General features: G+C 37.0%; 1 pseudogene; it reads right to left on the bottom strand.

The window, feature by feature from the left end:
* Positions 1-742: 742 nt before the first annotated feature.
* LOC126704209 (uncharacterized) lies at positions 743-8,122 on the bottom strand (annotated as a pseudogene).
* Positions 8,123-9,190: the final 1,068 nt, after the last annotated feature.

Raw genomic sequence — 9,190 nt, 5'->3', positions numbered from 1 at the left:
TTAGACTCGGCCTCGAATTTATTATGGGCGTTTCTGATTCATTCTTTGGCCATAAAGACTTGTTGAGTGACCTGCATAAAACAACAAGAGGATTACACCTACAAAATATATGTGAGTGGAAAGGGGAGATGAATTGAAATTCCGACGAAACTATACTCACCATCGTGAGATCTCTTTTTAGAGACATAAACAAGCCAGGCTACCTCATCCGCCTAAGGGCATCCATATTCTTTGGGAGGAGGAGGGGTTGCTCTAAGGCTTGGGCCAAGTACATGGAGTGCCCCCTACTGGATTCCCTTATCATGGAATCATAGGGAATAGGGATCTCGTCCATCTCTATCACGGGAGCCCACGTACACTGCTGACAGCGTATCTCAACGTTGTCTCCGCTCTCCATGGACTTCGACCTCTTGTCTCGGGGGTCTTTCGTTTTTTTTTTTTTTTTTTTTTTTTTTTTTTTTTGCTTTGTGCCCCTCTGTGGAGGCATTTCCCCCTCTTCCAACTCCTAAGAAAGTTTTTTCTTCTTCGAATCAGGATTGACATGCGGACCTTGGTCAATAGGAAGAGGAGGGGGGGGGGGGGGAAGAGGAAGGTTGGCAGAGGTTTGGGCCTTAGGAGCTTCAGGTGGAGTTGCTCCCTTACCTCTGTTAGCAATCAAACCCCTTAAGCTCGGCCTCTTCTTAAGATCCATGATCTCTATTTCCTCAGAGCTTGTTTCAACGAAAGCAGCGGTCTATCCTGGTTAATGAGCGATAGAAAGCCTATCAGACTCGGTCTTCGAGTCCAAAATCTTCACAAGCCTCTCAGGAGTTCTCTCCTCCTCGGCAAAATTAAACTTGTCTATCTCCTCCTCAAGTGACAAATGTGAGGAGGAGGCTATCCCTTCCGCTGCTGCTACGGCTGCGAGTGGAACTTGTTGGAGCAGTATTGCAAATTGCAGAGGCTTTTGTTGAGCAAGTAATACCACGGGAGGTAAATCCCACCTGGCAAGGAACCTCGATTTCGAAACGTCTATTCGAGCAAGGTGGGGGTTACCTGCTCTTAACACTTGGCTTGCGTCCTGGTAGATATGCAACAAAGACTCGTAAACTAGGATTAGATGAGCGGCCCATAGTTGATTATCCTCGCTCACGAATATCTCCGATCTCAGCAAAAAGTTGAGCCCGGGGACGTTAATAAAGTTGAGCTTCAGAGAAACGTGCCCTTTATCTGCAAAAACTCCCTAGAAGGCAAACATTGTTAAACCAACAATGAACATTATCCGAGGAGGCAAACTATCAAAAATGAATAGAGAGAGCTCAGAAAACTAAGGTCTCGGTCGAGAGACCTGGTCCTAGCATACCCCACCTGGTGTTCCTGCTCTAACTGGGTAGTGAAGACCATCGTGCCATCCCCCGGAGACAACTAGGTAATCGTCCTTCATGCCTTTGTTGGACTTTGGGAGGGGATATCAATCTCACCTCATCAGACTGAGATTTGAGGTAATATCCTCTTGAAAGGGACTGACACTCGTACAGATGGGCAACATCGTGCCATGTGAGATCGAGGTTCATTTGGTCGTTTAGTGCATCTACACAGCCTAAAAACCTAAACATATTTGGAGCACATTGATGTGGACATAATCTATGATTGAGCAGATAGTCCTTAGTTATTCTATCCATAGGAAGTGTCATTCCTCCCTCTATAAAGGCGATCATCGGAATGACAACTTCACCCCTTTTTCTATCCAAAAGTACACCTTCTGGAGGACAATACTGTAGACCTACTCCTGGGGGGATGTGGTACCTAGACCTAAAGCTCTCCATGCTAGCCGGGGAGTCCACCAAATACTTAAATCTACCCATTTGAACGAGCAGAAATGACGCAGAAAGAAGTTTTCAAAACAAAAAAGAAGGCCGAGGAGGATGGCCGAGATTAAAAGGGAGAATATAAAAGAACAAGAACTTACAGGAATAAGTATGTTTATCTCTGTTGTTTTTAAAAGACTTACAAAGAGATCTCGAAGAAAAGGTTTCAAAAGTTTTGCAGTTTAGAGAGTTCTGTGAGTTAGATCGCTGGAGATCACTAGGGAGCTTGAAGATTGGTAAAGTAAAGGGAAGGTAAGTTCCCTCGAGGCTTTATATAGGGAGTGGAAATGAATGAGAGTTATCCCGCTCAAAATTCCAAGAAAAAGCTCAGTCGTTGGATCTAAGCTTCACCATTGGATCTGGGGGACAACACGCCGCTTGGAGCAATTAATGACGCTTTGTGGGTTGCAAAGCGTCAAGTGTAATCATAATGCACAAAAAACGGAACTTTTGCACGTGCGGTCAACAAATTCAAATGATATTAGCTCTTAGAAAATCAAAACCTTACTTTTCTCTTCGAATGGAAGAAAAATTGAAGTTTTGAGGAGCTATTGTAGGGGCAAGGGCCCAGGATCGTATATTGGGCCTTAGGTTTTATCCAAGGACACAAATGGGTCTGAGGATAAGCAAATAATTATAAGATATTCCCAGACTAGGTCCCCATTAGCACAAGGCAAATGAAGGATCGTCCAAGGAGTACATCCTCCTCGGACTTAATGAATAGGGGGTCAAAATACATAATCCAGCAATTAAAGCGACCTTTCAGGAAGCTTCAATGACGTAGATGTACTTCGCGGACACATGAGAAGGAAAGAAACCTGAAAATATCTAAGAGAAGTTTGTCACCACTACATTAAATGCACTGTAGCTACTTTTCTGGCCGTATTTATGTAGAGAAGATCTTTGAACAGTGTTACCTTGGCTACCGCAACTCACAAAGAGTTAGGGAGGGTGTCTGATGGGACAAGCACTCAAGTAGAGTTTCGGATGAACAACAAGTGGAGGGTAAAGATTATTCAAATAAAGATATATAAGGAGAATGACCCTTTCATGGAGGGGGATGAGAAAAATAAAGAGAGAACATTGTAGCAATTTGAACTGTCTTAGTATCCAACTGTAATCAATATACAATAATTGTGGCCTCCTCGGACTGAAAGTCCACTGACATCAATATCTCTTATTTGTGCTTGATTATCATTTAGTCCAATACTAGCCGTTGTCCAATTCATTAGGACCTAGTTCTTTGACACATTCTCTACAAATTCATTGTATTGGGCTCATTGGACCAACTTTCCATACAATTTGGGCTTGGGCCCCAAATTGTGACCCTACAATATTAATCCCAAATTATAATTTATTCAAATTATTAACTTTTACCTAAAAAAATAGAAGAGCTCCACACGCATGCTCAAAGACTAGTACTACTATAATGGGTTGTATGTTAAAATATAGACAAAGATATTATGTATATTGTAAAGTGAAATAGTATAATAAATAAAGTAACTTTCTAGATAGTAAAATAACAACATTTATACAAACCAGGATGTAAACATAGTAAATACACTGAGAGCTGCTATATGACAAGCAGTATAGTAAATACACAGTACAAATTACTATAAGTAGCTTAGATGGCTATTAGGAAGATTAACACGAGTAGCAGAACTGTAATTCTATTATGCTACATCAGATGGCTATTAGGATTTTTTTTTTTTTAATAATTATTTCCCGCGACTCTTGCTACATATGTAATGCAAAGCAATGTAATATACACATTTTGCTTAATACAAATCAGCTTTTCCAATTTAACTATCTCAAACTTGATTCTCAAAAAAAAAAAAAAAAAAAAATCTCTCAAACTTGATATCAACATCCACATGTACTTCACATCCATAAAAAAAAATTCACATGTACACATCTAGCATAACTAAGGGGATGTTTGGTATTATTGTTTAAATAACAGTTTTTAGTGTTTAAATACTATAAGACGTATTTTTACAACACTTTTTAACTCACACGTATTTTCACAATACTTAAATAACGATACTATAAATCTCTTACTAAACGGCTCCTAAATATAGGCTAAAATACAAATTAAACCCTTTGAGTTTGGTAAATTGTCATTTTTGACATTAAAGTTTATTTATTTATTTTTATCAATTTAGTCCATGAAGTTTTTATTTATTGTCACTGTTAATCCTTCTGTCCAAAAATGCCATTAGCCACTAAAAAAATACTCTTTAATATATTTTTTTTTATGAAAAAAAACTTTTAAATACAAATTTAAAAAAAAAATTAAAGGTAAAAGAAAAACCAAAAACATTCGTTGACAATAGCATAGTTTCAAACCATCTTTGGTTTCAAATGCATGATGCAAACTCTGGAAAAATTTATGTTTAGGAGCCGACTTAAGTTGATTCTTATTCTGATGGAAAGAAAGTCTTGCATACCATATAATTTAATTTCATGGTTGTGACAAGAAATTGTTATCAATTATTATTATTATTTTTTATTATTATAACAAGTGAATAAAAAGATTTAAACTTAGATTCTCCATATATATAGGACAAACCGAAGTAGTGTCTCCACAAAGCTTGTTTCTTGTGACCGTTGCCTTTTATTTTTTGGGTCTTGACAGATTCTTGTATGTCAAATATTTACAGGATTATTACAATAAATTGTAAATTTTTTTTTTTTTGGTTGAACTTTCTATTGTATTGTGACCATTTATTCATTTAAAAACAATAATTTTAAAAAATATTTAACATTATAAAATTCAAAGTAAATTATGAATTGATTAGGGTAAGGAAAGAGACATTTCAAATTTCTTTTACATCACCCTTGTAAGAAGAGTTGTGCGATAACGGTGCACCTATAATGCAAGAAAAAACAGAATGGCCTCAGCCATGACGTTATACACAAAGTTTGTACATTTAGAAGAAAGGGTGGAAGCCGCAATGAGCAAGAATTTCCACCAAGACCTCTGGAGGCAGAAGCAAAGAAGAGAGTATCTTTTTTTTTTTGTTTGTTGCTGCATGGGATGCGGTTATTCAAGAGGCAGTATTTATTTGAATGTAATTCAAAAATTATGTCTGACGGCGTAAATAATATAGGTGTGTCTCCGATTACCATGGCTACGTCTTCGATTATTATAGCTAATATTATCTTGGGCATCCAGCAAAAGATGCGAGAGTTCAAAATGGTGTAAGTATGCCATGTAAAGCGATAAAGGAAAATGTATTGATGCAATATGTCAATGACGTTGTTAGCTATGTAACATAGATAGAGGAAAATTCTAGTATTATTAAGTCTGTTTTAACTCATGATGTATTACATTTTTCTTCTTCTTAGTGGAAGTTACAATATTCTTATTAAAAAAAAAAAAAAAGTTCTTTTATTACTCCATCATTTTACAAAGTACTTTCTCCTCAGCGAATAAAACCTCTTGGTACGAAAGAATAGTGTAACGGCCAAAAGAAAACCCAGAAGGGCCAAGGATGCCACGATAATAAATGATGACATAAAGCAGCGAGTGCCAAAGCAAGAGTGGTCATCGCCACCTGCTTCCTTATCGTAAATATAGCCAATAAGTTTGACAGATAAAATATAACATCCAACAGGACCTGCTATGGTAATAGCGTGGAAAATAGTACCCATATGCCTAATACCAAATATATCTTTAGTAATTGTGGGATTTAATGCCCACAGTGAACCATCACAAATGGCTATTAGGATCGAACCCACATATAATATACCATAAGCAATAACAATGTGGCCAATAACCATTGTTGCCAGAGTAGCAGCCAACAACAATGGTCTTGCCAAGCCTCTTTTGTGTAGTAAATAATCTGATAAATACCCAAATCCAACACGGCCAAGACAATCCCAGACACTCCATAAAGAGACCAAATTATTCACCTCCACACTAGTGTAATTGAGAGATTGTCCCATTTGGCTCAAGTTGTTAATCACAGCCTGTGTAGAGCCCAATCCACATATCGTAACAATAAACAACAACCAAAAGTTTACAGTGCACATGGCTTGCAAAAGATTCATGCCTTCTTCATCAAATAGAACTTCGTCATCTAGAGCAACATTAACTTTACCCTCACAACTGGGCAGTTCATGATATGCTATATCGTTGGCTACAGAAGACTCTTGAGGAAAATGTTTCCATAATTCTCTTAGAGTCGTCCTTTTGGGCTTTGATTGCAATTCCAAGTGGTGATGCGAGTAGAAGCAAAAGAAGTGTAAAGGTGAATTTGTGTGCCCGTAATGGTAAACTGAAGATGTTTTCCAAAATTATTATAATCATGAGATAACCAGCAATGATCATAACAACTGCAGAGAAATCCTTCAAGTGCTTCTTATCATCACCTGTGTTTGTTTTATAAAATTTTTACCAAAAGCATAAGCACAAGGGTGATGAATGTAGGCAACAGAGCAAGCATTAGAAGGAATTTACTCGGCTCGCCCTTGTAGAATGTGTCATATACATGAATTATTATTGCTCCACTAATTCCACCAAATCCCTGGCAAAGAGAGTAATATATTACAGAAGGGAGATGAAACTAAGAACTAAGAACTAAGGTTTAGTATGTTGCCACAGCATAAATTAAACTCGACTCTGGTGGCATCAAGTTTTACTTTAACTTGATTTTTGTTTAACTACGTAACTAAATAACTAAATAACTTGATTTTAGAAATATAATTCCCAAAAATCAAACATTTAGCAAAATAGGCCTTCAAATTCACCTTGAGAAAAACAATGAACAGAAAAAGAAATTTATATATGTAAATATACCTTCATGATACCCACAATGGTCCCACTATAATCTTGGAAGTTTTGAACACCTGAAACCATATTGGCTGTGTTAAATAACGGCAGAGATTGACTGGACAAGTACATGAAGAGACACATCAAACTATCCAGTGACGGAGCCAAGATTTCAATTCAGGGGGGGCAAAATTATAGGAAACTTTGGAAACACAATTGTTCATCTATTGATCTTCCACTCAATTTTTTAATTAATTTTTAACACTTCATTGCTAAAAAGCCTCAAAGTTTGTTACCAAAACATAGAATTTGAAACAATGAAAGAGTCAAAGAGATTGAGGGGGAAAAAAAAAGATTAGTGAAAAGATGTAAGCATTAGAGATTTAGTGTCATGAAAAAATTAGACAAAATTTGAAAGTATGGATCCGCTAGTTAGAGTTGGAGCCATGAAATATTTTAAACACAATTTAGTAGACGATTTTTATTTAAACTTAAAAAGTGTGATGAAAATTGAATTTCAATTGTTGTAAAGATTAAGTGTTGTGTATCTCCCATTAAAAAAAAAAATTAGTAAGTGTCAATGTGTCCAATTTAGTATTATCTCTTTGTATCTTTTTTCTCTAGTATGATATTTAGTATAACTTTGTTGATAAAGGTACAAGTGTGTAGCACATCTCATGACAGCACATCAAGTTCTTGCATGTGCTGCTAGAGAATAACAAGCCACCTCATAAGGCACTAACTCTCACAAACATTCATGATATTAGATCAATAGAATGTAAAATCTCAATTTACTTGAACTTTAGGTATTTGACAGAAGCATATTAAGCAGTTCTTTGTATCAGAACACTGTGGTAGCCAATTCTAATTTTGCAGGTGTCTCGAATGCTGTTAAACAGCTCTTTGTTTTCGTTTTAAGATATATAACATATTGTATACTCTTCTCTTTGTTGGGGGGAATTAATTTCGGCATCAAACTATCAAATTTGTATCATTTGCATAGTTAACTGAAATTATGGGTTAGAATTTGATGTTAATTGGTTGTCTTTGAAATTTGTCTAGAAATTCTTGGCGTGGGGGGAGCAAAGTAATCCAGAAATCTTATACTAAAGGGGTTTGGGAGGAAGGTCAGGGGGGGAAGTTGCCCCCCCTCGCCCCCCCTTGGCTCCGCCCCTGAAACTATCAAAGGCACCGGAGGTCGTTGGATTAACCCCACGACAGAAGCCCACGTTAGAAAATAGCCTAAGAAACTCTGGATTGCTCCGGCAAGGAGAACCACCCATGGTCCACCGAAACCAGAGTGGTTACTGCTGCTTGTCACGGCGGTGTAGAGGAGGCCGGCGAGGACCCCACCGACTAAGCCAATGTCTCTAAAAAGGGCCACGGTTACGAGCGTGGATTGGTCGTAACCTTGGGTTGGCCGGAAGGTGTATGCACCACTGCTACACTGAATCCACATGCTTGCCACCGTCGCCATCCATTTGCTACTCACCCTCTCCATCATCCCTGCAGTATTTTTTCTTGCCTTGCCTTCCTGTCAACTATTTGTAGCTATAAATTCCTTTCCGCTTTAGGAGAAAATCCAAAGTGTGGAGTCTACCCTCATGTGAGTGTGAGGATGCATGCATCTACCTTATACCATCTCCCGCTTTAGTGTCTCCATAAAAAAAAAAAAAAAAAAAAAAAAAAAAAAAAAAAAAAAAAATGCTATTTGTAGCTGGAGTTGGCCCACCTGCCTAATCTTAAAATAGTTTTTTGAAGATAGAAAAGCAATCATAGAATTCACTCATTTCTATGATGATAGTGATTTATAATTGTACTAATACATCAATTAGTTTTTGGAGTAAGAATTCGACTATAAAACATTTTATAAATTAAATTAATGAAATTGTGAGTTCTAGTTAGTTAGTAAAGATTTTTGTCATTGAATACAATATTTGGACTTCATTCTCCGCTTATACTAAAAATTCAATTAATATCTTAGCTTAATATTAAAAAGCAATTATGATGATGGAATACAATATATTGAAACTATCTCTCAAATAAATTAATTAAATAAAAAAGGGAAAATTTGCTCTATATCACAATTTCTGAAAAAATTTAAGAGAATAGTACTCAAACGAAGTTATTTAGTTATGTAGCATATTTTTGGAACTTGAGTTTGTCTAACTCGAGTTCCAACTTAAACTCAAGTTTGACAAACTCTAATTCTAAGCAATATGGACCCATACTAATTGGAATTTGAATTTGTCCCTAAAAATATGCTATATAACTTGTGGGGCCCAATAGTTTGTGGCCCTGGCCCATTTATTCATTGGGGTCTAAAGGTCCGAGCCGAAAAGGGTTATAGCCCAGGATCGTTAATACAAGTACAAAATAGCCTTAGGGCACAGCCGAGGACGATTCAGTCCTCGGCATGTCCAAGATCTCACAAGAAGAAAGGGCAAAAATGGTATAGAAACAACTTGGGAAAAAATCTAAAATATCTGTGCCAATAGAAAAGGGTATGCTGGAAAGTATAGCGACCAGGGAAAGCTGCCCTTACTGCCATTCAATATTCTGCACTTGA

The sequence above is a fragment of the Quercus robur genome, chromosome 10 (assembly GCF_932294415.1).
Source record: "Quercus robur chromosome 10, dhQueRobu3.1, whole genome shotgun sequence".
Taxonomy (NCBI): domain Eukaryota; kingdom Viridiplantae; phylum Streptophyta; class Magnoliopsida; order Fagales; family Fagaceae; genus Quercus; species Quercus robur.
The sequence above is the reverse complement of the archived record's forward strand: the minus strand, read 5'-3'. Positions and strand labels throughout refer to the sequence as shown.